At 36.7% G+C, this 22,579-nt stretch overlaps 1 protein-coding gene across 3 annotated transcripts in view; it reads right to left on the minus strand.

The window, feature by feature from the left end:
• The window catches only part of GABRB1 (gamma-aminobutyric acid type A receptor subunit beta1), a 390,802-nt gene that overhangs the window by 82,266 nt on the left and 285,957 nt on the right, over positions 1 to 22,579 (minus strand). The window lies entirely within an intron of this gene.

Here is a 22,579-nt window from a genome sequence, read left to right on the forward strand (position 1 = left end):
AAAATTAGCTGGGCGTGGTGGTGCGCATCTGTAATCCCAGCCACTTGGGAGGCTGAGGCATCAGTATCACTTGAATCTGGGAGGCAGAGGTTGCAGTGAGCTGAGACTGTGCCACAGCACTCTAGCTTGGGGGATGGAGAAAGACCCTGCCAAAACAAAACCAAACAAAGCAAAACAAGAAAAACCTCAAAACAAAACAAAAAAATGCCATGTGCCAGTAACAGATTGATTGGAGATACCCCACTGACACTTAAGATTTTTTAAAAAATTTAAATCCAAGCATGAGTTACAGCACTTGTGTTGATATTCATTGCTGAATGCTAAGGGATGGTCACGTAAAAAAGGTTCAGTAAGTTTGATTTTGTAACCTAGTTATACATGACTTTCTATATGTTTTGATATTTCTTCCTCCAAACTAAAAACAATAACCTTTCAATATACAGGTCATCAGGACATTTTCATTACAAAAGCAGAAACCCAGCTTCTAGTACTCAACCATATAATGTCATCATGGCACATGATGACATTATATGGTAAACCCTGTTTAGGAATCTTTTTATGCCCAAACATAACTCCTTTCTCATATTCTACAACTAATTGTTGACCTGCCCCAGAGAAGACAGCAGGGAAGAGTTTTGAAGAGCACAGTATTGTGAACCCAACCATCAATTTCTCCATTAGCCAGGTCTAGCAGTATTCTGAATTGCTCACCTTTGCTACCACTCTTTGATATGTCATATCCAGAATTAGAATTTGATATGTCATATCCAGAATCTAGTGAGCACAGGTGTAATTTTCTGATATATACACGCCAGGCTGCAAATCTCTGAGTCTCATTTTGCAGCCAGGGTCCATCAGTAATTCTCAGCCATTCTCTCAATCAGGACAGCTGACAGAATCCTCAGTGAGGTCATTATTTTTAGCTTTGGAACCGTTAGAAAGTCTGCAGGGGATTTTCACAGCATTCAACAAATTAGCAAAGGTCATCAAAACAAATCCACTTACTGAATTCACTGGCTTGAAATCCTATCAAACCAGTGCTGTCATATTAAATTAAAGAAATTTCTACTGGCAATATTTCTATAAAAAGGGTCAAACTGAATTGTGTTTAGATTTGGTCCATTGTTGCTGCATTTTAAAGTCACAAATCTTGATCCCAAACTGACTTGTCTCCTACCTGTACCTCCCCGCCCACCAAAGTGGTGTGTGATTTTCTCCGCGTTTAAAGATTCCTCACTTCTCCTCCCTGTCTGTCCAAGTTCAAGTCCCATTTCCTCCAAATAGCCATTCCTAAATTCTCTAACCCTGTCTCAAATCTGTTTTCTGCTTGACCCAGAACATAATTTTTTTTTTAAGTTGAGTGGGGGTGACTTTAACCATACTATTTAGCCCTGCACAAGCGTATTAAACAGGATTCAGTTAGGTCCTTGCATTTTCACAGTTGCCCTTAATGACACTTGTCTCTACTTCGCTGATTATCCAAGCTTGTGGAGCATCCATCAGCCAGCATGATAGAATCTTCACACCACACACTCTTGCCAAATATGAGAGCATTGAGGTCCATTTCCTTGCTTTCCATAGTGCCATAAATAATGTTTTGGAAGAAATACTTGAGGGTCAGGTAATTGATCCATTTCTCTACATACCCCGAATGGTGCCTTTCAAACAAGCCAGATCACAAGATTGTTGGATCCCTTTGTGACATCATTTTGGATCTAATATGCTACTTTATGAATTATACTTTGGTGTTATACTAATGGACCACATTGATGGATTGTGTAAGAAAGAACTGGATAAAATTCAGGGCCCTCTTTCTGAATACCTACCGGAGAACTATTCCTCACACCTTATTAGGAAAAGCTGTACATCTTCTGAATAGTAAACTAGGTTTTTATTTTATGGAAAATTTGAATCATAAGTTGTGTTTTATTTACTTCAGCCATTAGAAAACTAAGTGATAAAGCTGAGGTCTGTTTCTTTCAACTGTATGGTCTTTCAACTGTAATAACAGGTCTGGCTTTATTATTTTTTTACCCATAGTTTTCCTTTGTTTTAGTCACCATAATTGCTAATTTTAATCCTTTTGCATTGAAAGTATTTTTTTGTGGGGTGCCTCATGTCTTTTGTAGAATGAGACAGGTATTAAAAATAAATCCCTGATCTATTCCTTCAGTGAATTACAGAAATTCCAGTTTATGGACCATTATTTAGCAATGATTTATTTCTTGCCTTGGTTTTTAAGTAGTTTTAAGTTTCCACAACTAGGTTTTAAGCAGAAGGATGTGTTTAAAATTTTCCTTTCTAAAGACTGATTCAGATAGAGAAAAAAAGGAAAAGTTAATTAAAAAAACAATAAAAACTTTTCTGCACCTCTCACATACTGACAGCATAGGATATGCTCACTGAATCTTTAAATCAGACTCCTGCACACTAATCTGCTTCTAAGCAACTAACCGTATGAGTTTGACCTCAGTGCCATTGAGCTTCATAGGATTTCACTCTCTTCATCTCTATATGAGGGAGCTGACCTAAATAATCTTCAGTGTCCTCTCTGGTTCTAAAATTCTGTTATAGGTGCTTGCGTTCCCTAAAAGGATTTTTGCCAGGCATAGATCTTTTAGGGCAGATGTGACTTAATAAACTACTCATAGATATGAATGTGACCAGGTGACCTATTTATTGCAGGGGATGTTCATGAAAGGAAGAGCTCTGTCCAAAGGAGATTTGTTCATGTTTTCATTAAACAAAGAAAACAACATTTCCAGACACTTTGGTTCAGAATTTAAGCCAAAAAACAATTACAAGTGGGGAAAAATGATTAGAAGGTCAGAGTTTTAAAAATTCTATAATTTCTTATATATCAAGTGTTGATTCTAGTTCTTTTAGTACAGAACAGGCAGTGTGATACTGTAGAAGAATACTAATTTGAGTGAAGACCTAACTTGCAGACCACCACTGGTCATTAATTAACTAGATAATTTATTGCCCTTTGTTGTGTTCCAGACTTTTCAGTAATGAAAAGAGAAAAATTACCCACCTTTACTTGCTAGATGTTTTATGAGGGTCAAACAAGACAATGCTAGAAAATACATTTCGATAAGTGCACAAGGCTATATAAACGTTGTGAATTATTGTGATTAATTTCCAGAGAGCATGGCCACTGGTGTTGTGGGATCAAAACAGTGAATCAAGGAATGACATCTTATGACTTGGTGGGTATTTTGGATTGCTTTTATAACTGAACTGAATGATTTTGCAATTGGTTATTAAAATTGCTGAAGTAATCTTAAACTCTTAATGCTCCCCAGTCTGTGAATGACTCAACAGCTTGTAAATTCCCCAAAATGCAAATTTAATGGAGGTGAGAATAAAGTCCTATCAATATGCGGGTGTCACAAGGGCTGAGTTCATGTCTGTTTTGTTCACTGCACATGAAAAGATCTTATCAAATATTTACTGACTCCATGGTTTGAAAGTTGAGTGAATGATGAGGTATCTTCCCTGGCTGTGTGGCTTGCTCCTGTGCTATGCCAGTCAAAGTATAAGATCCCAGGCTGTGCTTCAGCAGACTTACAAATAATGCAACATGAAATTCTGAGGTAACTTTGACATGCTTGTCTTAGATTGCTTGTGTCAACTTGGCATCGCTACCACAGTTATCATAGAAAATATGGTGAAAAAAATTTTTTTTTCAGAATCTCCTTTCCCAGGTTTGAGTTTGCCAAAGAGATGTATTGCTATCTGCTATGGCCTGAGTGTTTGTGTTTACAGAAAATTTTTATATTGAAATCCTATTCCATGAGGCGATGACATTAGGAGGTTGGACTTTTGGTAGGTGACTAAATCATGAAGGCTCTTCCCTAGTGAATAGATTAATGCCCTATAGAAGAGACCCCAGAAATCCAGCTAATCCCTTCTGCCATGTGAGAGTACAGTGAAAAGATGTCTGACTGTGCAGGAAGTGGGCCCTCACTAGCAGCTGAATCTACTGGTGCTTTGATCTTGGACTGTAGAACTGTAAGAAATAAATTTCTTCTGTGTATAACCTACCCCATCTAAGGTATTATATTATGCCAGCACAAATGGACTAAGACAGCACCAGATTTGGAACATGGTGAAGGAGAGGCCATTATTTTCTGGAGGCCACTGCTGCCAGATGCATGGGCTGATGTGAGATGCACAAAGACTTACTGGGGAGCATTTGAGTACCTCCAACTTGCTATAGAGACTGAGATAGTTGGTAGGAGCTTCCCCGAGATCCTTGAGTATTACAACACCTTCCTTGCTTGGGTGCTGCAGGCTGAAATTACCAAGGCTGGTTTCTCTGACCTGTGCTCACCAGATTTTCCAAGCTTTGTGTAAGTTCTTAGTTCCCTATATTAAAACTTGTAACACCTCGAATATATTAAGTGACTCTTCTGTTTCCTTGACAAGACCTTAACTGGCAACAGAATGTCAAATGTTAAATTTTGGAATGTTAAGTTTCAACTAAATGCATTTATATACACAAAGTTATAGTTAGCACTTTGGCGGAAACTAGAATTCTTCTTGGCCACTTATTACAGAGTAAACTATGGCTTTTCAGTGTTCAGAAATACCCTTGAGACCTAAGAAAGTTAATTAAGTTTCCCAAAGTGGTGTGTGTGTGTGTGTATTTATTTATGTTTGCTTTATGAAAACAACCTGGTCAATAGGGTAAAGTTTCCTACATTGGAAAGAACAGATTTTTAACTCATAGCCCATAATGTAGTCTGGGCTTCACCACTTTCTAACTGTATGTAATTGGTGAATTCATTTAACTTCTCATGGGCTTGGTGACTCCATCAGCATGATAGAACTAATAACTCTCTTACTTTGCTGTGGGACTAAAAAAAATGTATAAAAGCATTTATCTCTCTCTCTTAACCCCCCCCCCCACCATATATGCATGCATATACTCACATAAATATGTCATTACTTTCTAGGTACTTGTTCATAATTGGTTGAATGCAGTAATTAATGGAGAGTAATACTCAATAAAATTAACTTCCAGGGCACTGAAGCATCTTCTGCTCTCCCTAAGCCACAGTTCAGAATTGTTGAGTGTCTTTCTGGCACTGAATAGATCTTTCAACAGCTCAATGCCTGGTTTTCATGTCTATGAAATGTACACAGATGCTGTGGCTTACTTTCCTTAGTAGTGTTATTGACTTTTCATGACTTCCCTATCTAAAACAGAAAGTCTGTGTATAGCACATACTCACAGACCACATACCTCTCAATCCCTCCACCTGGATTTTCTTTTCTTTATCACTCCTGCATTATATTTCCTACAGTTTTGATTATTTTATACTTGCCTATAATAGATAATAAGGTACATTAGAGCTGGGGCTTGTTTTACCTAGAAGAGTTCATGACACATGGTAAAGAGTCTAGAAACTTTGTGGGTGAATAAATAGATTTATGAGTATCTGAATTATTAACCAAGACTTTTTTAGCATTCTGTTTGATTCCCCAAAGTATTAGTTGGAACTAAGCTGTTAAATCTACAAATTGAAATTTTTGGAAAATATACCAAAGCATCTGCCCCCAACTCCCATTTTCCTTCCTTAACAAAATGGAAGATTTATCTAGAATTGTGTATGATGTAGGGTTGTTCAATGCAACAAATAGTGGGTATTTCTTTCCTGGGAATTAAGAAGAGGAACTGTGAGCTAAATTCCTTGTCACATCACCTCCTTTTCTACCAAGCAGGCTGAGCAATCATCTGCATGGTGCTCTGTAGAACACACAAAAGAATGTTGAAAAGTTGTCTGCTTAGCAATGAGGTACACAGGGACAAGCTAAAACTAGTGGCTGTATTAATATTTAACCTGCCAATAATAGGGAGAAATATGTGTCTTCAGAGTCTTTTCAAGTGATCACAAGTTAGCCTAAAAGGAATTGAATCATTAGCCTGTGGACTTCACAAAAAAAGCACATTGGAATTTAATGCTTAGTTAAAATATTAGCGAAAGGTTTTTTTAGTTACTGGTCAATGATCTAATTTCTAATTTTCTAAAACACTGGAGAATGGCGTGGCGCATCTGTAAAAATGCTACTTTGGGAATGTAAGCTTTTGAGGGACTAGGATGTAGTCATCTTGTCATCCTAAAAGTACTGACTGTGTCAGAAATGGCATGTGCACAATGAACACTTGCAAGATGAAAGAATCAGAAACATCTGGGAACTTAGATAAATACAGCCAGGAAGAGTGAGACAAGTAGCACTTTGTCATCAGTCAGCTCCAGAGCAAAGGAGAAGAGAGCTTTGATTTGATTGGTGATGTACAGAAAGATCAGCTTTTTAGGTGAAAGCCAAGAGATATGGGAGAAAAAGGCTAGAATTGAAGAGGGGAAAGTGATGACGACATTGACAGCAGCAGTGGCAATAATCACAGTGATGACAAGTGTGAGAAAACTGAAGATCAGGAGCACTCACAATGTTACAGAAGTTGAAGCCGCTCAGAATTCTGGGGGAAGCAAATAGCTGATTACCCTGTACTTTCATGATAGTTGTTACCCCCATTTATTGAGTAGTTAAAATGCAGTAAGCACTGTACCGGGCACTTTACATGATATTTTAATGACATCCCATAAGGATATATATGTATATATATATACACTTTTTTCTTTTTGAGACAGAGTCTGACTCTGTCGCCCTGGCTGGAGTGCGGTGGCACGATCTTGGCTCACTACAACCTCTGCTTCCCAGATTCAAGCAATTCTCCTGCCTCAGCCTCCCAAGTAAATGGGATTACACATGCATGCCATGAAACCTCGCTGATTTGGTATTTTTAGTAGAGATGGGGTTTCACCATGCTTGCCAGGTTGGTCTCAAACTCCTGACCTCAAGTGATCCACCTGCCTCATCCTCCCAAAGTGCTGGAATTATAGGTGTGAACCACTGCATCCGGCCGGATCTATACGTTCTTTATTCTGTCTTTAGCTCTTAGCCCTCCATGATTCCAAAACCCTCCTTTATGCCCACTGAAGCACACAGTCCATCAAAAGTAAAATCCCCCTATCCTCAGTGCTCTCATCCTCACCACCTCCACCTCCTCTTATCAAAACCTTGCTCTCTCTTACAAACATAGCTTACCCAACAGCTCTCTCAAGTCCTTGCTGCTCTTTGTCCTGCATCCTTGGTATTAAGCCTGGGAGTTATACCTAGTGACTCTGTTTCATTCTCTTTTTTGGGGAGTGGGAGAATGGAGTCTTGTTCTGTCACCTAAGCTGGAGTGCAATGGTGTGATTTCAGCTCACTGCAACCTCTGCCTCCCGGGTTCAAGTGACTCTTTGTTTCGTTTTGTCCCTTACAGACTATTCTCCCTCACTCCGTCCTAAATTTGAATCTTATGTCATCTTATTGCTGTTGTCATCTGCCAATCCAAGGTTAATTAATCTCCTTTTTCTACGTTTGGCTTCTATTTCAACTTCAAACTCCTGTCTTAGTTCTTTGTGAATCCAATATACATGTGGATTATTTTTCTATACACCAGACTTTAAATTCCTTTGTCTCTGCAATGATCATTTCCTCCATTTTACCTCACCACTCACTCCCATCTCTAGACCTTGTTATGACCAATAACTGTATCACTTCCAACTGGCTGTTTCTTATCCCCCTCATAACTGTAATTGTCTCCTGGTCTAGCTTCCATCCACTCCATTTAGACTTTCACTCCCAGCACTCCGTGTTGCTAAATCCAATTGTCAGTTATCAGTTGTCATCCAACTTGCACTATCAGGGACATTTGTCCTAGGTGATCACTTCTTTTTCTAGAACATTTTTTTTTTTTTAACCTTGATTTCCAGCATACCCTTCTCTCCTAGGTTTTCTCCTACCTCACTGTCATCTCTTTTAGTTTGCAGATTTGGCTCTGTCACTTACTAGGTATGAACATGGGCAAGTTAGCTATCCCCATAGTGTCTCGGCTTCTTCGTTGGTAAATGATAACAACACTTCCTCCTTGAAAAAATGGGAATGGTGGCACCTACTGATAGTCATGGTTGAGATTAAATGGTATATTATTTATAATGTGCTTGCACATAATCATTGCCATGCTTGTGTTTTCTATTATCTCCCTAACTTCTAGCACTGATTTGACCAAGACTAAGCACTTGGACCTCTTCTTGAGGTATACTAATTACCTCAGAAATGCCATTCAGATTCATGGGTTTAAATATGTCTATAAGATCATGACTTGTAAATTTGTATTTCCAGATAGACTCTCTCCTTTGAATTCTAGACTTAGACTTTCACTTGATATCACCACTTAAATGTCTAACTGATGATGTAAATTTAAAATGGTAAACACTGATCTGGGCTCTACTTGCAGCTTTCTTCCATTTGGTCGACGGCATTTTCTCAGAGCTTTGATTTAGAAAGATCAGTTTACTTCTAAGTGTAGACCTTGAATGTCTAAAACAGAACTTATCACAAAAAGATGTTTCCCATGTGAATTCAGTCAGAGTAATGCATAAGTCTCAGAGCTGGTGTCCAGTGTCATCTTTGCCAGGCTTAAATCTTCTGTATTCATGCCTCCAAATATACTTAGCATATATCTCACCTTGACCTACTCTTGGATTGCCCTTCTCATGGTCTTTGTGGCATGTAGACATGATATCTGAGATTGAATCTAAGCATGTTTTTGCTTTAGTTTTTGCTAGTTCTAGTCACGTTATCATTGTAGTATTATTATTCATCCTCATATGGAACAAAAGAGAATTTTCAATGTTTGTTGTGCATGAAATTCTCTTCAAAGTAAAACTTTAAGAAGAGTAACATTGTAACCTGGTGTCAAGCTAGTAGAATAATACTTCTTAAACTTCATGAAACTAGGAAAAAAATTTAGTTTTATTATAACTGTACATACTGGTCAGGAAGCTGTGAAAATGTAGCAGAATCAGGCTTGTTCCTTTAATTACACAACTAGATGAACAGTTCGAAGGAAATAATCAGACGGACAACAGGGAGATGATTGCATTTGTTGGGGCAAATGGGAGGACACTTGCGAATATTTCCAATCTAAAATCAGAGGACAATTATGTAACATACCTTCTCTCTACATATAACATGTACAAATTCAAAGAGAAAGATATAAAATAATGGCAACAACAATGAGACTAAGGGAGTTCATGTAGAAAACACTTATAACTCAATAACTGGATACTGAGTGAATGCGCGTTCGCTGTGAGAACCTATCATTACTGCAGACAGGATGGAGGAAGGTAATGAGGAGGTAGACATTCAGGATCTGGACCATTGCTGAGACCTTGAAGCTCACAATTCATGCTAAAACAATTACTGATTCCTGGTAAAGAGACTAGGTTACTTAAAATGAGAATTATGCCAGAAAAACACCTATGTCCTAAGTTGTAAAAATATGCCTAATGACTAAGATGGACTTTTCTACTGTTGACACATTAATTATATAGAGAGGTGGTTCATCACTCTGCCCAGGAAGATACTTACAAAATGATAGGTTTTCAGGTCACTAGGAAGATCAGAGTATCTGCCTTCAATTCATGCGAAGCTAGAGCTTTAATACATCGTGAGAAATGCTCACAGTTATGACCTTGAATCATCACAAAAGGATAAAAGCTTTTCAGAATTCTGTGTTGAGAAAGATTTACATCAAAAATAGTTAAAATAAGGTCTGGAAAACTTGTGCTCTCCAGAATGACTCATTAAATTGCAGACCTCTAGATAGCGGAGGTGTAAACCATGTGCTCCTTCCACTAAAAAACCTCTAGTTTCTGGATACAGAGTCAAATAAAATAAAATATAGTGATTAATTTTTTTCTTTGTTAAAATAAGTCCTTTCTACATAGAAATATTCACCCAAATATTATTTGTAATGTGGGATTAGGAGTATTAATAAAATACTATATTTCTGGAAGTCCTCCACATGTGAGAAATGCCGGGAATGTTACTTAACAAAATTTGCTGTTCAGATGTATGTATTTCAGGTAATTTGAAAATGATTTTACTGTCTCAGTTTATTTAAAACTCAAACTCTCTGATTCAAGGGCTGAGCAAACTGTGTGAAAAAAAGGCTTTTAGCTAACCATTTAAATCATGTTAGGAAGCAAACAGGCTGGGAAAGTAGATTGAGGAGGACAGGTGAGACAGGCTTTTTAAAATTTTTCTTAAAATTATTGATGTATTTATGTATTTATTTATTTATACTGACTCCAGATTTTTACTACTTAAAGTTGAGTCCATCTACCAACAGCATTAGCATCATCTGGGACATGTTTGAAATACAGACTCTCAAGCCCCAGCTCAGGCTCACTAACTCAGAATCTGATTTTAACAAGATCCTGAATGTTCTACAAACACTGCAAGGAGCATCTCACACAGGTTGTGTGATTCTGCTCTGATAGTGCCTAAGATGACAGCAGGCAAGCCCTTGGCTCTATTCAGTGAAATTTTTTTCTCTGCATTGTAGATTCACATAATCTAAATCCTGGGAATACAATTGATTTGGAATCAATGCAATAACATACTAGGAGTTTTCTGAGAAATCTACCATTTTACACAATCAAATGAGTACAGTCAGTATCTATAGGGCACAGTGTGGTGGGATGAAGATTAACACACAGAAATTATTCTTATATAACTTTTTATGTTTGAAAGAAATAGACTGTGCTTGATTTCAGTTTGACAAGCTATTTCTTTCTTTCTTTTTTTTTTTTTTTTTTTTTTTGAGATGGAGTTTCACTCTTGTTGCCCAGGCTGGCATGCAATGCACAATCTTGGCTCACTGCAACCTCTGTTTCCTGGGTTCAAGTGATTCTCCTGCCTCAGTCTCCTGAGTGACTGGGATTACAGGTGCATGTCACCACGCCCGGCTAATTTTTGTGTTTTTAATAGAGATTGGGTTTCACCATGTTGGCCAGGCTGATTGTGAACTCCTGACCTCAGGTGATCCACCCGCCTCAGTCTCCCAAAGTGCTGGGATTAGAGGTATGAGCCACTGCGCCTGGCCTGAGAAGCTATTCTTGTAAAAAATGTTGTATATTCATTCAAGCACACATTGTAGCTTGCTTTATTTCTTTGACATGATAGAGAATGCTGCTAAAATGGCTGATGACCATGTGTCTCCCAAGTATAGATAACTCCCCTTTCCATAGCATCATTATTCAAATTAATGTTTATTGGTCACATTCATATTAATATGTGGTATGTGTATATATATGGTTTTAAATATATATTTACATATTTTTAAATATATATAAATATAAATATATATTTTTATATATGGGTTTTAAAAATAGGTTAGCATCCTGTAACAACTTGACTTCTTATTACATAGATTTGAATATCAAGCTGGAGCACTTAATTCTAATGTAAGGCAGGGTGCATTGGTCCACCTATTTCAAGGCATGCCCTTTGGAGAGAAAAAATGGAGCCGTCTGCCATTTTTAAAGAAAGAATAAAAGAAAGAATAGTTTACAATCTTTCCTTTAATCATTTCAGTGATTTCTTTCTTTGAAAATCATGTTATTTTCTGTTCTTTGCTGTATTTTATTTCATTTATATGTTTCTATTCTGCTTTTTATTTTAAGAACTGGGTCTATTAAAAGAGGATGTTAAAGAAAAACAGAAGAGGAAAAAAAAAATCAATGCATGGCAGCCTTAGAGCAGTGGCTGTCAAATGTGGCTGCAATATTGGAATCAACTTGGAAGCTTAAAAAATGCTTGTGCTAGGACCCATGTTCCACAAATGCTATTGGTCTGGGGTGGGGCATAGTATCAATAGTTTTTAAAAGCTCCCTTTAAAAACCTTTGATCTTAAAGATGAGAATAATGCAGCTTAAATGTGGAAATTGACACCTATATGGCAACTAAATTGTATCCATGTTTCATGATTCCTATGTGGATGTGGTTCATAGAAAATTCAAGACCTCTCATAAGAATATGTCCATTTCCAAAGTTGTAGATGTTAATGCATCTATATGAATAATAAATTGACTTTAAATACAGTGCCTGTTGCACTATAATTATGAATAATAAATGGACTTTGAAACTGCAGCACCATTGTTGTCAGGCCCAGCCCCACACGGATGTGATTTGGGGGAATAGTATTGGTAGCCACTTAGAAGAGAAAGGGTTTCTGGCCATTGTGTGATCTATTGCATTTACAGAAGTGATTTGGTAAAATAATTGTTACTCTAAAAGTATATCAATATTCAGTTTAGTGGCAAGAATGTCAAAAATAAAGCCTACTTAAGAACTGAATTGGGAAGATTCAGTGACAGAGAAGGACCAATTAAAATGTGCTTTCTTTGCAGGCGTTTGCTTCCTGTCCAGATAGAGTACACCTAAAACCACCCAACTCACACTCAGTAGGGAAGCTAGAAAAAAAGGTTTTGTGAAGACTGTATTGAGAAGTAAGTTTTCTCAAGAGACTATGAGGGCTAAATTGCAGACTTGCCAGTCAGATTGCCTGAGTTCAAATCTCATTCAAACCTCTAGAGTTTTTTGTCTTGAAGGTAGTTACTACCTTGACGCTTTGATTTTCTTCTGGTGAGAGGAATCAGTGGGGAATCTAGAAAGTGCCTGGGCCATTAATAAACATTAGATATTGTTATTATCAAGTTTGGATCTCAAGTGAATCAAAGTTCCTTAGTTCAGCAAGGGTGTCCAGTATTAGAAGATCAAAGTTCCTTTTTAAAATGTGTCTTTAAGTATTTGGTTATTTCCTAAAAGCTTTAGATTTTTAAAAATGAGCTTTATTTTACACTTCCTCTTTGGAATCTAGATGCAAAATTGTCATCCATCATAATACCAATGGAAGAACAAACGTACAGAAATTTAAATCTGTAAATCTGAGATTTCCTCATCAATCTACACAGCCGCTTGCCCATGGATGGAAAATAAACTGTCTGTAGTGTAGAAGTGAACAACTCTAAGGCTAACTTTATAGTCAAGTTGATAGAAAAACTAATTTTCATAGAAGGAACTCCATTCCCCCACTGACTTTTATTTTATAACTTTGAAAGATCAGATACTTTTCAGAGAGAGTGCTTTTTCACAGTTTCAAAGAAGCAGGCTGGAAAAAGGAATAAATTAATTCCGAAAAAATATTCCCTTCCTCTCTACACCCACCCCTCTGCTCATCAAAAAAAAAGCTACAGGCACTAAAATTCATTAACATTTCTATGAACATAAATGTGAAATATTCATTTTCATTAAGTAGTCTACTGAATATGGCAAAATCAGATTTATCTAAGGAGATATCCAATGCTGCTAATTTCCTTGACAATGGGGACATAAAGCAAAGGAAGTCATGAATCATTCATGAAGTTCAATTTACTTGTTATTTTTGGTGTTTTGCATCCATGAATAGAAAGTGTGCAGCATGTTGTAGATGCTGGTTTTACATTATTTCAGATCAGAACTAATGATTTGGCAGGCAGCAATAAAGTAAGAATGGTTTAAAGGCTTTTGCCTGTAATTGTCCTATATTTCATATTTTCCTTGTGAGCATTTACATATTTATGTATTCATATTTTTTCTTATATTCTAATATCCTTTATAAATCATAATCACTTTAGAATTAATATTTTAGATAGGCACAGAAAACAATGTATTAGTGATGTAACTAAATTTAGTGAACTCCCAGCAGTCCAGATTTTGAGGCTAAAAGAGACCTTGAAGTTTATAAAATTAAACTGGCCTCTCAATGAGGAATGTCTTCTGTATTATTTCTGGTATGTGGCCTTTTCTAATTAGTTGAAGTGTCTCTGTGGTAGGGGAAGTTCTTTCTTAAGCAGGGACCTACTTCATGAATGAACACTGCTGCTCATCAGAGAGTCTCTTAATTTCTAAAGCTACCTTCCTGCAGCTTCTGACTATTGTCTACTTGTTGCTGCTATATCACCAGCACTTAGTAGTACAAAGAGCCACATGTTGCTACTTAAGAAGTGCTAGTTGAATTAAATGGAATTAAATGGTTCAAATCTAGCATTTCTGGATGTGCTGGTTAACTTTATGTGTCAACTTGACTGGACAACAAGGTGTCCAGTAGTCAAACATTGTTCTGGGTATTCCTGTGAGGGTGTTTTTGGAGGAGATTAACATTTAAATCAGTAGACTGAATAAAGCAGCTTGCCCCCCACAATGTGGGTGGGCATCTTTCAACCAGTTGAAGGCCTGAGTAGAACAAATAAACTGACCCTCCCCTGAGTAGGAGAGAATTCCTCCTGTCTGACTACCCTGAAACTGGTACATCAGGTTTTTTCCTGCTTTTGGACTCAAATGGAAACATCAGTACTTCCTGGGTCTTGAGTCTGATAGGTTTTCAGACTGGAGTTATGCTATCAGTTCTGGTTCTCAAGCCTTTGGATTGGGACTGGAAATATACCATCGGCGCTCTAGTTGGCTGACTCACTCTGTAGATCTTGAGATTGTCAGCCTCCATAACTGCATGAGCCAATTCCTCATAATAAATCTCTCTTTCTCTCTTTCTTATTTCTCACTCTGTCTCTCTATATAGATATATATCTTATCTGTACTTTATCTATCTTTTTCTCTCTCTATATATATCTATATACATGTATTGGTATATAATATATACTATTATATATGTAATGGTATTGATAGCCATGTATCATATATATGATATCTATAGAAAGAGATAAGATATATATAGATTTTATATATATCATATACCAATATTTATATGTATATATGTAGGATATATATATATAGAGAGAGAGGAAATAGTATTGGTAGCCATTTAGAATAGAAAGGCTTCTATTCTAAGTATATATATATTTCTAAATATATATATTTCTAAGAATATGTAAATATATATTCTTTATATACTCTATGTATTCCATATATATGTATATGCTATACATGTCCTATTGGCTTGATTGGCTGTATTTTATATAAAATTATATATTTTATGTTATACATTATATATTTTATTTTATGTAAAATACGGCCAATAGGATATGTTTAGCCTGCTGGCTCTATTTCTCTGAAGAACTGTGAATAACACACTGGGCAACTCTGATCACAGTTCCATCTGCTATATGATAGCACATTAAAACATTCCGAATGTCTGCTATGCTTCCTTATATTTGTCCTACAGATATCTTGTTCTCCTCCTTCTGAATGAAATTACCTTAAAATGGCATTAAGAACTGGATATAATTCTCCAGGTGTGACCATTCAAGGGCAGACTTTTATAGAACTACTCATGTCTTATGTCTGAAAACTATACTTTAAAAATTTTATTTCCAGTTGTTAATGTGGTGCTGTACTTAAATAAAACTTAATATTTCACTTCTGCAAACCTCCCATTTTCTCAGAACATTTTCCACATCTAAGCTAGGCCATTTTATAACACCAGGTGGACAGATATTTCTTACCACATGTTATTTTTGTAGACAAGAAAATAGTTTTATTTTGGAAATAATTAAATATCACTATCGCTTTACATTCTGTGCACATGTTGTTACTATCAAGATATTTAAATTAAGACAATGACAATCTTCTGAGAGTTAAACAGATAAATTAAGTGGATAGTTCATTAAATTAAATACGTATGACAAGGCCTAGGTTAAAAGTTACCAAACCATTTTTTAAAACAAGAAACTAGTAAAAAAGTAACCAGGTGTCACTAAGTGTTACCTTTGTCTGAAAACTTCGTGGTAGTGTAAGTAGGAAGAACATAGTTAATGCCTTATGATGAAACAACAATAAAAATCATCGTTTCATTACCTTTACCACCCTTCAAAATTCCTAAAGTAATTTAAATGTTAGATCTTTCCTTATCTGGCTGTTGGTTGACACTTTTATAATTTTTGAAATAGATTTTTTTTTTTGTTGTTTTTTTAAGAGATCTTACTCTTTTTTTCTATTAAGTGATACGGTTTCACTATGTTGCCCAGGCTAGACTCAAACTCCTGGAGTCAAGTGATCCTCCCAGCTCAACCTCCCAGATAGTTGGGACTACAGGCCCATGCCATTGTGCCCAGCTGAGATGGTCTTAAAACATGAATGTACAATTATACAAATGAAAGATTGTATGAAGTATATAAATGAAATAATATTTTATTGCAAGTAAAAAAATCCTCCTTAAATCTCATCTGAAAAAATTAAACTAGACTTATCTTCTAAAAGTCAAATGACTTGAAAAGTTTGAAGCCAAGAAATTTAGCACACATTCACTACACAAATATTTATTTTCAGGTACTAGACTAGGTTTAATGATTGAATGGTGAGCAAAACAATGATCCCTTCCCTCATAGAAGTTTGTAATCTACAGGGGAAATAAACAACAAGCATGGAAACAAATACTACTATGATATGGATGTCTCAGTTCATTTGGATAGCTATGACAAAATGCCATAAAATGGGTAATTTATGAACAACAGCCATTTATTTATCGTAGTTCTATAGACTGGGAAGTCGAAGATCAACGTACTGGCAGATTTTAGTGTCTGGTGAGGGCCCACTTTCTGGTTCATAAATGGTACCTTCCAGCTGTGTCCTCATACAGTGGAAGGGGCAAGGTAGATATCAGGGCTTCTTTTATAAGAGCACTGCAGTAGTTTTTCCTTATCTTCAGGGGATATATTCCAAGACCCTCAGTAGAAACATGAAATTGCAAATAGTACCAAGCCCTACATATACTATGTTTTTTCTATCTGTACATGTCTATGATAAAGTTTAATTTGTAAATTAGGCACAGTATGAGATTAACAAAAATTAATAATGAAATAGAACAGTTATAGAAATATAATGTAATAAAAGTTACACGAATGTGATCTCTCTCACTGAAAATATCCTATTGTACTGTCCTCACCCTTCTTCTTGTAACGTGAGATGACACAGTGCCTGTATGATGAAGTAAAATGAGGTGAATGACATAGGCATTGTGACATAGCTTTTGGTTACCATTGATCTCTGAAAATATATCAAAGGGAGCATCATCTGCTTTGGGTGATCCTGGATCATTAAGCCATGATGACATCAGTGGCTGGATGCCAGGAGCAGATGGTGTCAATGATATAGGCGGCATAGATAGCATATACATGTGGATACACTGGATAGAGGGATGATTTATGTCCCAGCCAGGACAGAGCAGGATGGTGGGAGATTTCATCATGCTACAATCAAGGGTATAATTTAAAACTGATGAATGTTTATTTCTGGAATTTTCCACTTAATATTTTCAGGCAAAAAGCAAAACTGTAAATAAGTGCTGACTACCATTATCCCATTCATGAGGATTCTGCTCTCATGATCTAATCACCTCCAAAAGATACATTTCTTAATATCATTATATCGGAGGTTAGGTTTCAACATATGAATTTTGGCGGGATACAAACTTTCAGACAATAGCAATGGGAAACTAAAAAGAATTTTAAAAGAGAATAACTACTGGTTCCTAACTTAGATTGGAGGAATCTTAAGAAAGCCTCCTATCAAAGGTGGCATGTGAGATGAGGACTGAAGGATGAGAAGAGGAAGCCTAAAGAACTACGGTTGGGAAAAGCATTTCAGCCAGAAGAAATGAGAAAATTATTATGATGGGATAAGAGAAAATACGGTCTGCCAGAAACAAAGTCTCTGGTGCTGGAGTAACGTATACAGTAAGTAAGGGGAAAATGGTGACAGATGGGATTCAAGATAATGAGGAAGGTCAAGTCACACAAGAGCTTGAAGATCAAGTTAAGAAGAGTGGACAGTTTTACCAGTGTAGTGGGAAGTCTTTTTTTTTTTTTTTTTTTTTTTCTGAAATGGAGTCTCAGGCTGTCCCTCAGGCTGGAGTGCAATGGCGCCATCTTGGCTCATTGCTGCATCTGCCTCCCAGGTTCAAGCAATTCCCCTGCCTCAGCCTCCTGAGTAGCTGGGATTATAGGTGTGTGCTGCCATGCCCTGCTAATTTTTGTATCATTAGTAGAGTCGGAGTTTCACCATGTTGGCCAGGCTGGTCTTGAACTCCTGACCTTGTGATCTGCCTGCCTTGGCGTCTCAAAGTGTTGGGGTTACAGGCATGAGCCACGGCAACCAGCCTGAATATTTTAAAGCAGAGAAATAATATGATCCAATTTACATCTTGCAAAGATCACTGTGGCTGCTGGGCAGAAATTGGGTTAGATGGAGCCAAAAGTGAAAGCAAGAAGACTGTAAAAGGCAGCTACAATGGTCCAGGTAAAATGTAATGATAGTTTGGAAAAGACTGGTGGCAATAGGGCAGGGGAGAAATGGACGGGCCTGATAAATATTTTGCAGGTAGAATAGATGGTACTTGGCAATAGAACGGATCAGCGGAGTTTGAGAGAAATGAAACTGTTAACAATTAATCCCAGGATTATGGTCGGATAGTGAGATTAAAGTGACAGAGGAAGAAATTCATTTGAAAAGGAAAAATCAAGAATAAAGTTTTGAGCAAATGAAACTCAAGCTGCCTTTGAAACATCAAAACAGACATGCCAAGAAGAGTGCTAGTACATCAATCTGGGGCTCAGAAGAGATCTCAGTTGGGGATATAAATTTGAGAGCCACAGCATAAGATTGAATGTAAAGAGGTCCTTTGTGACCTTTCTGAGAACAGTTTTAGCAGAGGCGGGAGATGGGTAGGCAGGTGCCAGATTGCAGTGGGTTGAGAGGAAGTTGAGGCAATAGACAACGGATATAGATTATCCTTTCAAGTACTTTGGAGAAAAAGAAAGAGATTAGGAAAAAGCTTCAGGGAAATGTGGGGATAGAGTGTAGGTGTTTTAAGATGAGAAGAGTTTTCAACTTGTTTACAAGCTGTGAGAAAAGAGGTAGACAGGGCAGGACTGAGGATCTGAGAGATCGGGGTGAGGTGTGTGTGTGGACCAGACATAATCAATTTCCAGAGGAGGAAGAAAGAGATGGAATTCTAAGCACAGCGGGCAGGGCCAGCCTAAGAAAGAAATAGAAACACATCTTCCTGTGAAATACAGAGAACTAACTTGGAATAGTGGTGAAGAATAAGGAAGTTTAAAGAAGATGAGTGAAAATGAGAGATTTCAGGCCTGAAATGGCTTTTTCTTTTATTATTATCATTTTGGTGTGGTGAGGTGACAACATCTACTGTAAACGAGTGGATGAGATTAGAGTCCGGATCTTTTTTAATCTGCACTTCCTGATTCCTTCATGATTATTATCCCAATCCCTTTCCATATCTCCATGAAGCTTGTGGCTATCAAACCTTCACATGATACTGTTATTGATTTCAAATTCCAAATATTCTTTAGACTAAATTCCTTGATTTATTTTTTTATATGTCATTGACTCATTTTATAGCATCCCAGGGCTACAGAGCTATTAATCTGCTCCAAGTTCAAGCAAACTTTCAATCTAACAAGTCTTTATGACTTTTTCAATTATACTTGATTAGATGACACCAAGTTAAGCAAAACATCTTTAATTTATCTCAAAGGACCTAACCAAGGAAAACATTTTGCCAGCCTTGAGATTGTGATGGGAGAACATGCAAACTCGTGAATTTTGTAATGCAGGCAAAGTTTCCACTCTGTTGGTCACAAACATGATTGGTTCAATCTTACATCAGTGGGATGTCTACTTGATCATTCTTATTTCCCAACTGACACTGGAGCCTCTCATTTGTGATTACTTTAAGGCTCAGTATAGTCTTGATACACTGTCAAGTCAGAGAGAGCTGTTTTAGAAGATAGCACTTTTTTTGTGAAAAGTTAAAAACTAGATGAATATAAGTCTATAATCTCAGCACTTTGGGAGGCTGAGACGGCGGATCACGAGGTCAGGAGATCAAGACCATCCTGGCTAACACGGTAAAACTCCATCTGTACTAAAAAATGCAAAAAACTAGCTGGGCGAGGTGGCGGGCACCTGTAGTCCCAGCTACTCGGGAGACTGAGGCAGGAGAATGGCGTAAACCTGGGAGGCGGAGCTTGCAGTGAGATGAGATCCGGCCACCGCACCCCAGCCTGGGCGACAGAGTGAGACTCCGTCTCAAAAAACAAACAAACAAACAAACAAACTAGATGAATAATCTATTCAGTATTTATTAAAACTTAGCAACATATTGATTCTGTACTTAGGTAGAAACAAGCAAAGCTCATTCAAACTCCACATTGGCATATGCTAATTCACTGCTTAAAATTATTATTCTTAACATTTAGGAACTCTACATTGGTTTATCTATTGTTAATAGGGATTCGTTTTAAATAAAATGTTGAAGTTAAATTATGCTATCATCAGAAGCTTCTTCTTTTTTTAAGGGTCACATCAATAGAATCAAGGCCTGCCTGGTTTCCTGCATCCATAAGCTGCAATTGTTTGACCCTTGATCTAAAAGCGAAATTCAGCTTCTGGGATCTAAACTGAAATTTATCAGGGATAGTTTAGGAAATACAGACCAGTCTTTGGTTGATTCAGCATTTCCTACCTAGCCAAGAGTGTTTCCAGTTAATGTTATACTTCTAATTATTATTATTATTATTATTATTATTATTATTATTATTATTGTTGTTGTTGTTGTTTTGAAGTGGAGTCTCACTCTGTCACACAGGCTGGAGTGCAGTGGCATGATCACAGCTCACTGCAACCTCTGTTTCCCGGGTTCAAGCAATTATCCTGTCTTAGCCTCCTGAGTAACTGGTACTACAGGTGCATGCCACCATGCCTGGCTACTTTTTGTATTTTTAGTAGAGATGGGGTTTCACCATATTTGTCAGGCTGGTCTCGAACTCCTGACCTCTGGTCATCCACCCTTCTTGGTCTTCTAAATTGCTAGAATTACAGGCATGAGCCACCGTGACCAACCTACACTTCTAATTATTGATGCTATGCTCCCTTACTCACCTGATTCAGGATTCCGTGATGAAGAGAAGAACACTTGGGCTTGAATTCTTACTCCATTACTTTTTTACTCCATTACTTTTTTTGCCCTGTGACTCTGGGTAAGTTATTTTACTTCTCTGAGCCTCAAGTATATCATCTCTCAAGTGTTGTTACAAATACTTATGTCACAAAGGTGTTATAAAATACCCAGCTTTAGTTATGCAAATTTTTCTCCTAAGTTCCTGCCTCTGTACACTCCTCATTATCCAAGTTCTTACAGTCAAGAGTTTTTGCTTTGTTTTAGGTAAGTATCTTTAGGGATTGTAGTTCTGTGACCAACAGCTGGATCACTTTGATGATAATTACCATCTTTTCAAATTTATACATATTAGCTTATTTTAGAGTCTCAGTTACTGTGTTAAACTGTATGTCCAGACAACTAGTTGCATCTTGCTCAACTGCCTCAATGATTGTCATATGTCTGGGTCACCACCTATTGCCTGACATCATATTTGATGATTACTTTGGGCTATCTGGGTGCCTGGGCTTTCCCCATCCCTTCCCCACAAAAGTTACATTTAATTTCTGCTTCATTTATAGTTTTGATCATTATATGTTATATTAAATGGACTTAAAGTCATCTATTTTTAATATGAATAAGTAAATCTTCAAACTTACAGAAAAATGTCAACCTGTAATAGAAAAACTTGGTATCCATTTGTAAATAAAGTATGTATTTTGGGAGAAAGTGTTGATAATTTTAGAACTTACAATTTAAAACACAAAATCAATTTCAAGTATTTATCAAAATTCATTGCTCCTTTAAGCAAATGACACAATTCATAAGGTCTTGGAATTTCAAGAGGTTGCTGTATGTTAATATTCTCCAGCAGAAGCCAAGGTAAAAAATCAGAAAGTCAATGGAAGAGTGGCCAAGGGTAAAAAACAACTAATATGTATGGACAACCCATGAGTTATCCTTCTCTTTCCATATCAGTTCCAAAAGTAATGATTTACTTGTTGAACTGATGTTCTGCCTTATTTATAAAATGTTATTAGCTATTAGTATATGATTGAGTTTACATAGTTCATTCCTATGGTTTGAATGTGGTCATTTTTGGTATCTGAACCAAAAGTTACCATCAATACTTTATATATATATAAACACCTTTCAATACTTAGTAACTTCTTTATATAATGAGATTTAAAATTAGAATATTGATTAGAGAATTATTCATGAATTTTCTTGTTCATTCTAGGTTTTGGTGGTAGTAGGTCAATGTCTATATTTAAACTTGTAATTGCATCTACATAAACACCTTCATCTACTTCTATGTATACAGTGGAACTAGAAGATTAATGTAATTGCTTCGTGATGAGACACTGGGGAAATACATTCATTCTTCAACAATACTATAGAATGACCTGGAATTTTCCCATTTTCCTTTACTTTCTTAATGTTTACATCTAGAAAGCATTTTAGATGATCTAAACAAACATCTGTCAATTTCTAACATTACATTAAGTGGTACTATAATAATGGTCTGATTAGCTACTGGACTTTTTTGCACCTCTGAAAACCAAGAAATGGCTTAGCTTTGATGTTCACAATTAATGGTCTCAAATACCTATAGGCTGATGGCTGAGAAATAATCACAAAAAGATAGTCAGATTAAATCTTCATAGCTGAAATATTTGAATTGTTAAGAAAGCAATCAGTGTAAAAGCAGCCCAAGAA

The sequence above is a fragment of the Piliocolobus tephrosceles genome, chromosome 3 (assembly GCF_002776525.5).
Source record: "Piliocolobus tephrosceles isolate RC106 chromosome 3, ASM277652v3, whole genome shotgun sequence".
Lineage (NCBI taxonomy): Eukaryota > Metazoa > Chordata > Mammalia > Primates > Cercopithecidae > Piliocolobus > Piliocolobus tephrosceles.